Raw genomic sequence first — 16,711 nt, forward strand, 5'->3', positions numbered from 1 at the left:
ATGTCCAGCAGTATCTTTCTATTCGGACCTATCATGTTAACACAAACACACACGCAAGCAAGTCAATATGTTAAATCATGCAAACCCCACAAAAAGCAGAAAGAGAGAAAAGAGAGACAGAGAGAGAGAGAGAGAGAGAGAGAGAGAGAGAGAGAGAGAGAGATCATGAGCAGGCTGTTCGCAAACATCATCATCATCATGCATTTTCAAAATCAATAACAGCAAATTCTATTCATCACCATTTCTGCTTCAGAGAATCAGGTGAAAGTTTCATACACAATCATATCAATGTGTAAACAACAAATATGCTCCTGCAATAATCTCAAAATAAACAAAAAAAATGTCAATTATGAATATACAGTTACCTCATTATTGTAATTACATTAAACAATTAAGAGTCTTTCGACTGTTTCTTGTCCTGTAGCATGCAATATAAATTCTGCACGTGAGAAACAACAATCTTCATCACACTACATGGCAGAACAATGTCTGTATTGCACCTGTAAAGATTAAAGTTATTCATTACATACAATCATGTTCATGCAGAGATTGTGTTATCAACAGCAGAACATGTGCTTTCAAATAAAACCTCATGAAATCAAACCCAGGCAGTCAGACGAGGCTCAGTAAGTTTCATCACAGCATTTCACTGTCAAAACTCAGACTTCCTTTCTGTTCTCTTTCTTTCTCACAGAATCGTTCATTCGTCTCCCTCTCAGTTCGAAGCCCTCGTCCCCGTCCCTCCGGCCTCGTTTACCTTTGCTGGTGCGTGCAGCGATCAGTCCGGGGGTTTCTCCCAGGTCGTTGTGGATCTCCACATCGTCACCGAACACCATCAGAGCTTTGATCAGCTCCATGTGGTCCATCTACAACCAGAGGAAGTGGATATGCGTCGTCTTTTCAGAACAGTCTGTGGTTTTCACCCGGACAATAAGACTAAAGATGTATCCTGTGTACAAACCTTGAGACAAAGGCCTTGTCTAAACTACTGCAGACAACAAACACTCAAACGAGCTTGCTGGGCCAGTAGGTGGCGAAAAAGTCTATGATCAACAATCCACCAAACACCAGAGAAGAATAATGTGTTCCAAGTAAAATTGAGCAAGTCAAGCTCCGGTCAATGTTTGAAATGTGGAGCTGTGCTGCTACATTTAGCTGCACACTTGTAACTGGACCCAGAACTGCTAACACAACTACTGAAACTGGTAAACAGCTGCCATTGTTGTTGTTGTTTCTGGTGTCTGCACATTACACAAAGCAACAGTCGGCACGTGCAAAGTAAACTGTGACATCATCATTTCCAAAATGCTCTGTTTTGTTTTTACACACGGATAAACAGAAACCAGGTTCTTCAAAAATCTGCACTATTGGAAGGTGTTTGTATAAATCTCTATATTAGTGAGTTAAAATACCGTTTGCATTTAGATGAGAGGCCCAAACACAGAGGAAACATTTCCTTGAGCAAAATATCAGCATTAGCATGGACAACATTCTCGGCTGGCCCCTCAAACAGAGTTCGTCAATATTATGTTATAATTCTTACAGCAACGAAAGATAGGAAGTGTAAAAAACATTTTAATTTCAAATTAAGTTCATTTTTCAAAAAAACTAAAACAAAGAACCTTAAAACCTTCTGATTTTCTAAATATAAATATAAACAACAATAAAAATGTCAATGAATAAACGTCATAAATCATCAGTGTTTTAGTTTGTAAATTAGCAGGATTACACAAAAACAACTGAACTGACAACCATGACATTTTGTGGAGGGGTGGGACGTGGCCAAAGGAAGAATACACACAGGAAGTTTCCCACAAACTTAACTCAATACGTATATGGTTAATTCCAAGTGACAGCAAACAAGCACACAACTGCAACTGAAACTGAGGTCTGACTGACTGCGTGGATGGTAAAAACTTTAGGGATGATAGTGCAGGCACATGGCAAATAGTGCTGCAAATGGCACGACACAAAACGATACAAAGCAGCAATGTGGCAAAACACCAATCTAGAGATTCCATGTTATAATAATAAGAGAAGCGTAAAAATGGTTTGGTTGATTATGAAAATGTGGTGGAACAAACTACAATCTGGTGGCCGCCACCGTCTGGATAATTAACTGGAAACGCTGCTTTGACATATTACATAATACTTATTAGCCTTGGTGGAGGTATGGACTGTCAGAGCAACATTCTAGTTTCAAATTAGTTCAATGTTAGCAACAGCTAAGAAACTTGTTAAATGGCAATGGGAGATGGAACTCTTGGTTTATTATGTTACATCCAAAACACTTCCATGATTATTAAGAGACTATTGCTGCTCACAAATGAAACTTGTGAGTTTGTGGTTATGACGTCATGTACATGGTGTTTAAGTTGTGAGAACATTGCTGCAAGGCAAAGCTTTACTGACGTTACTGTCAGTGTCTAGAAGCCACAGATACACAATCTAACACGTTAGTAGGCGAGTCACATAACACAGGAAATGCATAGAACTCTTGAAGTTGAGATCTGACAAACAGTCTCACACAGACAAACAGACCATTCTGACTTCAGTCTTTCGTTTTCTCTGTGATAGATTTTTACCATTTAAAGTTTCAATTTTTGATGAGCTTTCATAAAAAGTCATACTTTCTGTTGAGAAGCTGAAGACAACACTGGCCATGTTGTCGGCAGGAGCTGAATGTGTGTTCATGGGTTTGTTCCTGTACATCTCAGGTATGAATGACCGTTTATTTCTACAATACTAACTGTGAATCAGAACTGAACCGTAAGAAATTTAAATGTTTATCAGCATATTAGTCAATTGTAGATTGATTGGAAGAAAAAAAGATGACGCTCAAATATTTTCTCAGATTCTGCTCTTCACATATATTACAGCAAATCGGTATTTACAAAAACAAATAATGTACAATTTATCTACTAGAAGTTAAGAACTATAAAAATGCTTTTCTGTTAAAGGGGTTCGAGCAAAAAGCATCTGTGCCTTAAAAGGTTCATCAGTGGATCTACACTGCTCAGCTCAACTTCCCAAATCAAGCATGACATGGTTCACTGTTCGCTGGGAGGACAACAAGAAGGTTCAAGATCAGATCTTTGCAGACGGAAAACATGTGAACATATCTGAAGAGAACAACTTCACTATTACCATCAATGATCTGAGAGAGAGTGATAAAAACACTTACTGTTGTAGTGACGTTAATGACAAACTAAATAAATGCCAGGGGGGAGTCATTCAGCTCCTTGTTGCAGGTACAGTGGTTCAGTTATTTATTATTAATTTATTACTGCAAAAATTACATCAGTGCATTAATTCTTGTTTTATTCAACATCCTCTCAGACCTGCAGGTGAAGGTGTTTCCTGCCACAGGAGAAAAGACAGTGTCCCTGATGTGCAGCAGCAGTTGTCCTCTGACTGAAAGCCCTGTGGTCTATATCTGGTACAAGAACACAGAGTTTCTCTATCAGGACTCGTCTCCTTGGTACCAGGAGCTAATCAGCAGCGAGGAATCAGTCACATACTCCTGTGCTCTCAAAGGCTACGAGCATCTCAGAGCCCCTGAAGTCTCAGTGGGTGAGTGACAACATGTGGCTCCGTATCCTGCTGCCTTGAATTGTAAAGCTTGTGAAACACTGTTCACCACAGAATGTCGTTTTTCTTTTGTCCAGCTTCTCTCACATCAGCCTGCTTCACTGTGACCTATGCTAAAGGCAGAATGTGCTCAAGTCAGCAGAGACCAGAAGATGAGCCGTGCTCCATCACATATCCCAGAGGTGAAGTTTCACAAATAATTACATGCAAACACACTCCCAATCCCATACGTCTAAATCCTTTAAATAATGTTTTCACAATTTAAAAGATCTACAGTGTTTCACCAGAGATCGTTAGTTACCTTACATGTTGAAGCCCGGTCATACTGAGGTCCTGGTTAGGGACCATGAGATATGAATTCTGGTTGGGTTAAGGTTCGGCATGAATTGGTCAAGAATGTAAACATGTGTGTGTGTATGTGTACAAATTAACTAAAGAAAGCATGGATGGATTTTCACTCATCATTATGTGGCAGGGATTATCCAGTAACTATTTGCTCACTCAAGTTATTAGCCCATCTCGATTAACGTTTGCAGAGATGAAGTGGTGAGAAGCAGTTTGTTTTTTTATTCTCTCCCAACAGAAGTACAAGTACATGTTCAAAAGACTGAAGACTGTTGGGATTTCAAACTGGCCTGTAACACCAGCTGTCCACAGACGGAAGCTCAAACCATCACATGGTACAAAAACAGACGATTGGAGCCGGCACCACAACGAGTTTCCAGCTCCTCTCCTCACTCTTACTCCTGTGCTGTAGAGCACTTGTTCTCAGATGAAGTTTGTGAGTATGAGCTTGTTTGTGGTCTGTTATAAGTCATAAAAGATTTGAGTCAAGAGCCTGTAAAAGGGAGAAAGATAAACTGTTTGATGATTTGTTTAAAATCTCTGTTTCAGGTATTCAGGATAAATACTGCTCCAGAGTGAATTATGTCAACAGGAGGATCTGTGCTCTGAAAGGTTCCTCAGTGAACATCTCCAGTGAATACTCGGATCCTTTCAACCAGCAGTGGAAGTCTAAATCGTGGTATAAGAATAGGAGAAGTGATATGGCGGCTGGTGAAGAGCTGATAACGAATACAGATCGTATTAAATTTCATGGAGTGATGAACAGCCACATACTGACAATCAATGAACTGAACAAGAATGACTCAGCAGAATACATATTCAGAATAAGAAGTAATGCAGGGAAATGGTCGGCTGTTCCTGGGGTGACTTTGGTCGTCACAGGTAGGTACAGTATTTAGATTAAATACCTGCATACTTTCCATAGAGAGTTACTATCGATAATAATAAGGCAACTAATTCAACAAACTAATTCCATTTACCCTTCTTGCTTATTTGGGTTGTTTTAGAAGACACTTGTTCAGGAACGTCTTTATCAACTGACCAATCTCATCTTTCAGATCTGAGAGTGAAGTTTAGTCCTTCTGCGGAGGTGACCGAGGGGCAGAAAGTCACGCTGACCTGCAGAACCAGTTGTCCTCTGACGGACAACATGAACTACATTTGGTACTTGAACAATCAACCTCTGAATCTGACAAAAACACAAAGCAAGTACCTGGTTCTAGACCCCGTCAGCAGTGAACATGCAGGAAACTACTCCTGCAAGGTTAAAATGCTCCAAAAGAGCTCTCTTCAAAAGATGCTCACTGTCCACAGAAGAAGAAAATGGACTCAAGCAGTCATAAGAATCGTTGTTCTTCTCCTGGTTGTAATACCCATCATCGTCTTCTTGTGGATTAGGTGAGCATCACTGTGCTCTGCTTCAAATCAATGACTTTCACATTCTCTTTCACACTAACCTGGCTTCACCTATTCATTTCACTCTCTAGAAGAAAGATGACTTCCATCCAGTCTCCTAGAACTGAAACCTCCTTCAACTTGGAGGAGGTAAAGCAGAGAATTTTAACAGTTTCTTCCATTAGACAAACGTCCTCATCTATTCAGAGAGTTCAACCGAGTCCAAACAGCAGCTTCAACTATTGTTCTAATGAAACAGAGATGCATTGTCCCATATGTTCCATGAATGTTATATTTTACAATACTGTACATAAATCATGTTTTATTTTCTCAGTACAATTCCGTTTTTAATTTTATATACATCAAGTTATTCCAGGCAAATGCAGCTATATTGAACCCTCCCATTCATTTGACCTCCATTTGGAACCTTTTAATTTCATTAAGAGAATTTTAAATTCACAGAAATATTAAATAAAATTGTCTCTTCATCAGATAAGCCCTGGTCAAGTGTACGAGAACATCTCAGCTCAACCAATAGAGGAGGATGATATTCTCTAAAGCAGCGTCCAACTCCCCAACAACAGAGATGCTCTCTACTCACAAATCCAGCCACATCAGCCCCAAGAAGAAGAGCAAAGCCCCTATGCTGTCGTCAGCTTTACACCTGAAACAACACCTGAGCAAACATCTGTTATTATAAGTGATTCAGACTTTGTGACTACTCAAAATTAAAAGCTGCCTCAGACCATATTCATTATTTTATATGTTTGTATTAATAGGCTACTTTGATTGTAATGGCATTTACTTGACATGTTACCTGCTATGCTGAATGTAATTAAAGAGTCTTATGACGAAAATGAGAAAAATAAATATATTTCTAATAAATGTTTTTTTTATATTTGTTTGTTTATGTTGCAACATGATTGACCACAAGTCTACAAATGCATTTCTATTTCCACTTTCAGGCAAACTGGCCTGTTAGTGGACCTCTAAAATTAGCACATCACTACAGACAAAGGCCTTGTCTAAACTACTGCAGACAACAAACACTCAAACGCGCTTGCTGGGCCAGTAGGTGGCGAAAAAGTCTATGATCAACAATCCACCAAACACCAGAGAAGAATAATGTGTTCCAAGTAAAATTGGGCAAGTCAAGCTCCGGTCAATGTTTGAAATGTGGAGCTGTGCTGCTACATTTAGCTGCACACTTGTAACTGGACCAAGAACTGCTAACAAAACTACTGAAACTGGTAAACAGCTGCCATTGTTGTTGTTGTTTCTGGTGTCTGCTCATTACACAAAGCAACAGTCGGCACGTGTGAAGTAAACTGTGACATCATCATTTCCAAAATGCTCTGTTTTGTTTTTACACACGGATAAACAGAAACCAGGTTCTTCAAAAATCTGCACTATTGGAAGGTGTTTGTATAAATCTCTATATTAGTGAGTTAAAATACCGTTTGCATTTAGATGAGAGGCCCAAACACAGAGGAAACATTTCATTGAGCAAAATATCAGCATTAGCATGGACAACATTCTCGGCTGGCCCCTCAAACAGAGTTCGTCAATATTATGTTATAATTCTTACAGCAACGAAAGATAGGAAGGGTAAAAAACATTTTAATTTCAAATTAAGTTCATTTTTCAAAAAAACTAAAACAAAGAACCTTAAAACCTTCTGATTTTCTAAATATAAATATAAACAACAATAAAAATGTCAATGAATAAACGTCATAAATCATCAGTGTTTTAGTTTGTAAATTAGCAGGATTACACAAAAACAACTGAACTGACAACCATGACATATTGTGGAGGGGTGGGACGTGGCCAAAGGAAGAATACACACAGGAAGTTTCACACAAACCTAACTCAATACGTATATGGTTAATTCCAAGTGACAGCAAACAAGCACACAACTGCAGCTGAAACTGAGGTCTGACTGACTGCGTGGATGGTAAAAACTTTAGGGATGATAGTGCAAGCACATGGCAAATAGTGCTGCAAATGGCACGACACAAAACGATACAATGCAGCAATGTGGCAAAACACCAATCTAGAGATTCCATGTTATAATAATAAGAGAAGTGTAAAAGTGGTTTGGTTGATTATGAAAATGTGGTGGAACAAACTACAATCTGGTGGCCGCCACCGTCTGGATAATTAACTGGAAACGCTGCTTTGACATATTACATAATACTTATTAGCCTTGGTGGAGGTATGGACTGTCAGAGCAACATTCTAGTTTCAAATTAGTTTAATGTTAGCAACAGCTAAGAAGCTTGTTAAAAGGCAATGGGAGATGGAACTCTAGGTTTATTATGTTACATCCAAAACACTTCCATGAATATTAAGAGACTATTGCTGCTCACAAATGAAACTTGTGAGTTTGTTGTTATGACATCATGTACATGGTGTTTAAGTTGTGAGAACATTGCTGCAAGGTAAAGTTTTACTGACGTTACTGTCAGTATCTACAAGCGACAGATACACAATCTAACACGTTAGTAGGCGAGTCACATAACACAGGAAATGCATAGAACTCTTTTTTTAAACTAAGAATAAGGAGGAAGCGATTTTTTACAAGTTGAGGTCTGACAAACCATCTCCCACAGACAAACAGACCATTCTGACTTCAGTCTTCCATTTACTCTGTGATAGATTTTTACCATTTAAAGTTTTTATTTTTGATGAGCTTTCATTTAAAGTGATACTTTCTGTTGAGAAGCTGAAGACAACACTGGCCATGTTGTCGGCAGGAGCTGAATGTGTGTTCATGGGTTTGTTCCTGTACATCTCAGGTATGAATGACCGTTTATTTCTACAATACTAACTGTGAATCAGAACTGAACCGTAAGAAATTTAAATGTTTATCAGCATATTAGTCAATTGTAGATTGATTTGAAGAAAAAAAAGATGACACTCAAAACGTTTTCTCAGATTCTGCTCTTCACATATATTACAGCAAATCGGTATTTACAAAAACAAATAATGTACAATTTACCTTCTAGAAGTTAAGAACTATAAAAATGCTTTTCTGTTAAAGGGGTTGGAGCAAAAAGCATCTGTGCCTTAAAAGGTTCATCAGTGGATCTACACTGCTCAGCTCAACGTCCCAAATCAAGCATGAAATGGTTCACTGTTCGCTGGGAGGACAACAAGAAGGTTCCAGATCAGATCTTTGCAGATGGAAAACGTGTGAACATATCTGAAGAGAGCAACTTCACTATTACGATCAATGATCTGAGAGAGAGTGATAAAAACACTTACTGTTGTAGTGACGTTAATGACAAACAAAATAAATGCCAGAGGGGAGAAATTCAGCTCCTTGTTGCAGGTACAGTGGTTCAGTTATTTATTATTAATTTATTACTGCAAAAATTACATCAGTGCATTAATTCTTGTTTTATTCAACATCCTCTCAGACCTGCAGGTGAAGGTGTTTCCTACCACAGGAGAAAAGACAGTGTCCCTGATGTGCAGCAGCAGTTGTCCTCTGACTGAAAGCCCTGTGGTCTATATCTGGTACAAGAACATAGAGTTTCTCTATAAGGACTCATCTCCTTGGTACCAGGAGCTAATCAGCAGCGAGGAATCAGTCACATACTCCTGTGCTCTCAAAGGCTACGAGCATCTCAGAGCCCCTGAAGTCTCACTGGGTGAGTGACAACATGTGGCTCCGTATCCTGGTGCCTTGAATTATAAAGCTTGTGAAACACTGTTCACCACAGAATGTCGTTCTTCTTTTGTCCAGCTTCTCTCACATCAGCCTGCTTCACTGTGACCTATGCTAAAGGCAGAATGTGCTCAAATCAGCAGAGACCAGAAGATGAGCCGTGCTCCATCACATATCCCAGAGGTGAAGTTTCACAAATAATTACATGCAAACACACTCCCAACCCCATACGTCTAAATCCTTTAAATAATGTTTTCACAATTTAAAAGATCTACAGTGTTTCACCACAGATCGTTAGTTACCTTCCACGTTGAAGCCCGGTCATACTGAGGTCCTGGTTAGGGACCATGAGATATGAATTCTGGTTGGGTTAAGGTTAGGCATGAATTGGTCAAGAATGGAAACGTGTGTGTGTGTGTGTATGTGTACAACTTAACTAAAGAAAGCATGGATGGATTTTCACTCATCATTATGTGGAAGGGATTATCCAGTAACTGTTTGGTCACTCAAGTTATTAGATCATCTCGATTAACGTGGCAGAGATGAAGTGGTGAGAAGCAGTTTGTTTTTTCATTCTCTCCCAACAGAAATACAAGTACATGTTCAAAAGACTGAAGACTGGTGGTATTTCAAACTGGCCTGTAACACCAGCTGTCCACAGACTGAAGCTCAAACCATCACATGGTACAGAAACAGACGATTGGAGCAGGAACCACAACCAGTTCCCAGCTCCTCTCCTCACTCTTACTCCTGTGCTGTAGAGCACTTGTTCTCAGATGAAGTTTGTGAGTATGAGCCCGTTCGTGGTCTGTTATAATTCATAAAAGATTTGAGTCAAGAGCCTGTAAAAGGGAGAAAGATAAACTGTTTGATGATTTGTTTAAAATCTCTGTTTCAGGTGTTCAGGATCTAAACTGCTTCAGAGTGAATTATGTCAACAGGAGGATCTGTGCTCTGCAAGGTTCCTCAGTGAACATCTCCAGTGAATACTCAGATCCTTACTACCAGCAGTGGAAGTCTAAATTGTGGTATAAGAATAGGAGAAGTGATGTGGCAGCTGGTGAAGTGCTGATAACGAATACAGATCGTATTAAGTTTCATGGAGTGATGAATCGCCACATCCTGACAATCAATAAACTGATCAAGAATGACTCAGCAGAATACGTATTCAGAATAGGAAGTGATGCAGGGAGATGGCCGGCTGTTCCTGGGGTGACTTTGGTCGTCACAGGTAGGTACAGTATTTAGATTAAATACCTGCATACTTTCTATAGAGAGTTACTATCGATAATAATAAGGCAACTAATTCAACAAACTAATTCCATTTACCCGTCTTGGTTATTTGGGTTGTTTTAGAAGACACTTGTTCAGGAACGTCTTTATCAACTGACCAATCTCATCTTTCAGATCTGAGAGTGAAGTTTAGTCCTTCTGCGGAGGTGACCGAGGGGCAGAGAGTCACGCTGACCTGCAGAACCAGTTGTCCTCTGACGGACAACATGAACTACATTTGGTACTTGAACAATCAACCTCTGAATCTGACCAAAACACAAAGCAAGTACCTGGTTCTAGACCCCGTCAGCAGTGAACATGCAGGAAACTACTCCTGCAAGGTTAAAATGCTCCAAAAGAGCTCTCGTCAAAAGATGCTCACTGTCCACAGAAGAAGAAAAGGGACTCAAGCAGCCACAGGAATTGTTGCTCTTCTCCTGGTTATAATACCCACCTCCATCTTCTTGTGGATTAGGTGAGCATCACTGTGCTCTGCTTCAAAGCAATGACTTTCACATTCTCTTTCACACTAACCTGGCTTCACCTCTTCATTTCACTCTCTAGAAGAAAGATGACTTCCATCCAGTCTCCTAGAACTGAAACCTCTGTCAACTTGGAGGAGGTAAAGCAGAGAATTTTAACAGTTTCTTCCATTAGACAAACGTCCTCATCTATTCAGAGAGTTCAACCGAGTCCAAACAGCAGCTTCAACCATTGTTCTAATGAAACAGAGATGCATTGTCCCATATGTTCCATGAATGTTATATTTTACAATACTGTACATAAATCACGTTTTATTTTCTCAGTACAATTCAGTTTTTATTTTTATATGCATCAAGTGTTATTCCAGGCAAATGCAGCTATATTGAACCCTCCCATTCATTTGACCTCCATTTGGAATCTTTTAATTTCATTCAGAGAATTTTAAATACACAGAAATATTAAATAAAAATGTTTCTCTTGTCTCTTCATCAGATAAGCCCTGGTCAAGTGTACGACGACATCTCGGCTCAACCAATAGAGGAGGATGATATTCTCTATAGCAGCGTCCAATTCCCCAACAACAGAGATGCTCTCTACTCACAAATCCAGCCACATCAGCCCCAAGAAGAAGAGCAAAGCCCCTATGCTGTTGTCAGGTTTACAACCAAAACAACACCTGAGTAAACACAGTCTATAAATGCATTTCTATTTCCACTTTCAGGCAAACTGGCCTGTTAGTGGACCTCTAAAATTAGTACATCGCTATAAACAAATGCCAATTTTTTTATCTGATATTTCCCCCTCCATTAAAAAAAGAAATCTCCTTCCACACGAATTTTGTTTTCCTTAATATCTCTGATGGTATCTCTGTCACGACGAGAGCAACAAGACTACAAACACTCAAACAAGCATGCTGGGCCAGTAGGTGGCGATAAAGTCGAGGATCAACAATCCACCAAACAAGGACATTTTCCGTTTTGTGAAATATCAGCATTAGCATGGACAAGGTGATGTATGGAACATGATAACTGTTCCTGTCATTATCTCTGCATTGCACTTACTGTACGTTGAGGGGCATCAGTTTGCTGTGCAGCTTCCTGTGATGCACATCTCCAGCTTCTTGATGCCTCAACAGCACATTTGAGAGCCCTGACAAACAGTCACCGCCTGTTTTAGGAAGCAGGAAGTTTTAGTTTCAGTGACCAGTCTGTTAAAACTACATTACTGACTGGTACTCTTCACTGTGCATCAACAACCCTTAAAGAAATACTACTACTTCTGTGAAATGTTGGGATCATGACTTAATCAAGGTTACAACAAAATGTTCTGTGCAGTTATTGACTGCGGTCAAGCCAGCCTACACTCGCGTCTCTGTGGTCAAATCAGCCGACACGGAAATTCGACTGCACTCATATACTGACATTTATGGTAAACGCATCCAAACCGCCCAGAACGGGAATGGCAACGGAGTACTCGAAGTTAGAGGAAGAACACATGTGGGCCTACGTCCGGTTTTCAAAATAAACTGTTGACATGGAGCCTATACAAAATGCATAATTGAAAAATAAATTTATTGGATTATATTCACAAGAAGTATATATCGTCTTACCTGTGTCATTTTTATGAATAGCATTTTGACTATCAATTAAGAGATTTTACAAGATAAAAGTCACACATTTTTAGCTTCAAGTAGCTAATTTCTGGATATTTTAAAGTACTATGAAAAGACTTTGCTCAATAGTGTTCAGGACCTCTCAGACTACCCACATACTGAATATCAAACATTTTTACTGTATAGATTAAGAGATTTTACAAAGTAAAGTGAACATGGTGTTTATCCCTCGTGTTGTTCCTGGGTCGGATTGACCCAGAGTGTGTGTGTGTGTGTGTGTGTGTGTGTGTGTGTGTGTGTGTGTGTGTGTGTGTGTGTGTGTGTGTGCGTGCGTGTGCGTGCGTAAGTGCGTGTGATCATACGCAAGCCCTGGCCGGTCAGGGTTAGGGTTAGGGTGACCCAAGGATTGTCATTATCCAATTCTCCTGGGGTAATTGAGACCAATGGATTGTCATTCTTGATTCTCCTGGGGGGTCATTTAGACCCCCAGAGAGGGCGCTGTGGTGCTCTGTGGGGTCATTTAGACCCACACCTGGTTCCAATTGAAATCTAGGGGGGTACATTAGACCCACATATAAGTCTCAGTGTGCCACTCTCTCCCGGACCATGGCACGATGTCACGTCAGGAGCGTTTCACCAGGGAACAGGTTCTCCAGCAGGTATTCTCCCAGCAACCATCCTCTGAACCCGAAGAGGACGTGAAAGAGCCAGACCGAGAAGCGGACGGACAAGGAGATGGAGAAGCAGACCGAGAAGAAGACAGAGAGGACGGCAATGACGGCGACGACGACGGCGACGACGACGACGAAGACGACGAAGACTACGACCCAGTGGGTGATGCTTCTGCAGATTCGTCATCCTTGGAAGAAGAAGAAGAAGAAGAAGGACAAGACCACGGCGACACCACCACCACCACCAGACTCGTGGAAAGAGCGACCTTCCCATCAAGAAACGGGGAAATAACATGGTCCTCGAGGGCGTACGGCCGAGAGGAGGGCCACTGCTCCTCCTCCTCCTCTGCTGCGGCTCAAAGCGGGGTCCCCCGGGGCCCCACGATCCACGCGACGTCCCGCACTTGTGACCTAGCGTCGACGTTCCGCCTGTTCATCACGCCGACGGTAGAGAACATCATCCTGGAGATGACGAATCAGGAGGGTCGTTTTAAAAAAAATAAATTATTATTATGTTATGTTATGTTATGTTATGTTATGTTATTATGTTATGTAGATAGCGGCTGCTAGTCCTCGTCCTCATCTCATCTCCTCTCATCTCTTCTCCTCCTGTTTTTCTCCCTAGGCCGGTGTCCTTTCCTTCAGTACATGCCCAGCAAGCCGGCGAAATACGGGATCAAGTCGTGGGTGGCCTGCGATGCGAAATCAAGCTACGCTTGGAAGATGCAAGTGTACACCGGAAAGCCGAGCGCCGGACGCCCAGAACGGAACCAGGCGTTGCAGGTAGTGCTCGATGTAACGGAGGGACTGCACGGTCGTAACGTCACGTGCGACAATTACTTCACCTCCTACGAACTCGCGCGGCAGCTCCTGGAGAGGAAGCTCACCGTGGTCGGCACGGTTCGGAAGAACAAGCCCGAGCTCCCGACCGGGCTGCTCGCGGTCAAGGGAAGAGAGGTGTTCTCATCCAAGTTCGCATTCACGCCCACCGCCACTCTGGTGTCCTACATCCCAAAGAAAAACAGGAATGTGGTGCTCCTGAGCACACGGCACCCTGAGGCCGACATCAGCGACCGCGAGGACGGGAAACCGGTCATAGTCCTGGACTACAACCGCAACAAAGGTGGCGTGGACAACCTAGACAAGGTGATCGGAACGTACAGCTGCAGGAGGATGACCGCGCGCTGGCCCCTGGTCGTCTTCCACAACATTCTCAATGTCTCTTCCTACAACGCCTTCGTGATATGGAGAGAGATCAACCCAGACTGGATGCCGGGCAACCGGAACAAGCGGAGGGTGTTCCTAGAGCAGCTGGGAAAGGCTCTCGTGACTCCGTTCATCGCACGAAGGGAGCGCATCCCCCGCACGGAAGCGTCCACCGCGGTTGTGAAGGCTGTAAAAGCCGCCGCCGCTGCCACACAGAGAACTCTTGACTACGACGCTCGACCCGAGCGTCCGGCCTCCTCCATAGCCCTAGCAGCAGCCCCACTCAGGGCGAGTAAGAGGAAGAGGTGTCAGATATGCCCCAGGAAAAAGGACTGTAAAACTCATACCGTGTTCCGCGGGTGTAACAAATACATCTGCAAGGGCTGCTCACTTGTCTATTGCCCTACGTGTGCGTCCTAATATGGGGTGGGCTATGTGAGGGGGCCAACAGCCGGGGGAAGCAGGGACAACACAAGGGTTATGTTGTGAGAACATTGCTGCAAGGCAAAGTTTTACTGACGTTACTGTCAGTACCTAGAAGCGACAGTTACACAATCTAACACGTTAGCAGGCGAGTCACATAACACAGGAAATGTATAGAACTCTTTTTTTAAACTAAGAATAATGAGGAAGCGATTTCTTACAAGTTGAGATCTGATAAACCATCTCACACAGACAAAAAGACCATTCTGACTTCAGTCTTTCATTTTCTCTGTGATAGATTTTTACCATTTAAAGTTTCAATTTTTGATGAGCTTTCACAAAAAGTCATACTTTCTGTTGAGAAGCTGAAGACAACACTGGCCATGTTGTCGGCAGGAGCTGAATGTGTGTTCATGGGTTTGTTCCTGTACATCTCAGGTATGAATGACCGTTTATTTCTACAATACTAACTGTGAATCAGAACTGAACCGTGAGAAATTTAAATGTTTGTCAGCATATTAGTCAATTGTAGATTGATTTGAAGAAAAAAAGATGAAGCTCAAATATTTTCTCAGATTCTGCTCTTCACATATATTACAGCAAATCGGTATTTACAAAAACAATTAATGTACAATTTATCTACTAGAAGTTAAGAACTATAAAAATGCTTTTCTGTTAAAGGGGTTGGAGCAAAGAGCATCTGTGCCTTAAAAGGTTCATCAGTGGATCTACACTGCTCAGCTCAACGTCCCAAAACAAGCATGAAATGGTTCACTGTTCGCTGGGAGGACAACAAGAAGGTTAAAGATCAGATCTTTGCAGACGGAAAACGTGTGAACATATCTGAAGAGAGCAACTTCACCATTACGATCAATGATCTGAGAGAGAGTGATAAAACCACTTACTGTTGTAGTGACGTTGATGACAAACAAAATAAATGCCAGGGGGGAGTCATTCAGCTCCTTGTTGCAGGTACAGTGGTTCAGTTATTTATTATGAATTTATTACTACAAAAATAACATCAGTGCATTAATTCTTGTTTTATTCAACATCATCTCAGACCTGCAGGTGAAGGTGTTTCCTGCCACAGGAGAAAAGACAGTGTCCCTGATGTGCAGCAGCAGTTGTCCTCTGACTGAAAGCCCTGTGGTCTATATCTGGTACAAGAACACAGAGTTTCTCTATCGGGACTCGTCTCCTTGGTACCAGGAGCTAATCAGCAGCGAGGAATCAGTCACATACTCCTGTGCTCTCAAAGGCTACGAGCATCTCAGAGCCTCTGAAGTCTCACTGGGTGAGTGACAACATGTGGCTCCGTATCCTGGTGCCTTGAATTATAAAGCTTGTGAAACACTGTTCACCACAGAATGTCGTTTTTCTTTTGTCCAGCTTCTCTCACATCAGCCTGCTTCACTGTGACCTATGCTAAAGGCAGAATGTGCTCAAATCAGCAGAGACCAGAAGATGAGCCGTGCTCCATCACATATCCCAGAGGTGAAGTTTCACAAATAATTACACACAAACACACTCCCAACCCCATACGTCTAAATCCTTTAAATAATGTTTTCACAATTTAAAAGATCGACAGTGTTTCACCAGAGATCGTTAGTTACCTTACACGTTGAAGCCCGGTCATACTGAGGTCCTGGTTAGGGACCATGAGATATGAGTTCTGGTTGGGTTAAGGTTCGGCATGAATTGGTCACGAATGGAAACATGTGTGTGTGTATGTGTACAACTTAACCAAAGAAAGCATGGATGGATTTTCACTCATCATTACGTGGCAGGGATTATCCAGTAACTGTTTGGTCACTCAAGTTATTAGCCCATCTCGATTAACGTGGCAGAGATGAAGTGGTGAGAAGCAGTTTGTTTTTTCATTCTCTCCCAACAGAAGTACAAGTACATGTTCAAAAGACTAAAGTCTGGTGGGATTTCAAACTGGCCTGTAACACCAGCTGTCCACAGACGGAAGCTCAAACCATCACATGGTACAAAAACAGACGATTGGAGCAGGAACCACAACCAGTTCTCAGCTCC

The 16,711-nt window shown here is 41.6% G+C and overlaps 1 protein-coding gene and 3 long non-coding RNA genes across 4 annotated transcripts in view; 3 read left to right on the forward strand and 1 right to left on the reverse strand.

The window, feature by feature from the left end:
- LOC117761923 (85/88 kDa calcium-independent phospholipase A2-like) overlaps positions 1 to 16,711 on the reverse strand; it is a 33,535-nt gene that overhangs the window by 6,567 nt on the left and 10,257 nt on the right. The gene's annotated exons all lie outside the window — the stretch shown is intronic.
- On the forward strand, positions 3,193 to 3,725 carry LOC117762002. Its single transcript, XR_004613911.1, has 3 exons — positions 3,193 to 3,251; positions 3,340 to 3,573; positions 3,669 to 3,725. It is a non-coding gene; the product is annotated as an uncharacterized LOC117762002 (long non-coding RNA).
- On the forward strand, positions 5,270 to 11,317 carry LOC117762017. Its single transcript, XR_004613919.1, has 3 exons — positions 5,270 to 5,334; positions 10,841 to 10,898; positions 11,252 to 11,317. It is a non-coding gene; the product is annotated as an uncharacterized LOC117762017 (long non-coding RNA).
- On the forward strand, positions 9,135 to 10,002 carry LOC117761990. Its single transcript, XR_004613907.1, has 3 exons — positions 9,135 to 9,187; positions 9,592 to 9,789; positions 9,903 to 10,002. It is a non-coding gene; the product is annotated as an uncharacterized LOC117761990 (long non-coding RNA).

This window comes from Hippoglossus hippoglossus, chromosome 1 (assembly GCF_009819705.1).
Source record: "Hippoglossus hippoglossus isolate fHipHip1 chromosome 1, fHipHip1.pri, whole genome shotgun sequence".
NCBI lineage: Eukaryota > Metazoa > Chordata > Actinopteri > Pleuronectiformes > Pleuronectidae > Hippoglossus > Hippoglossus hippoglossus.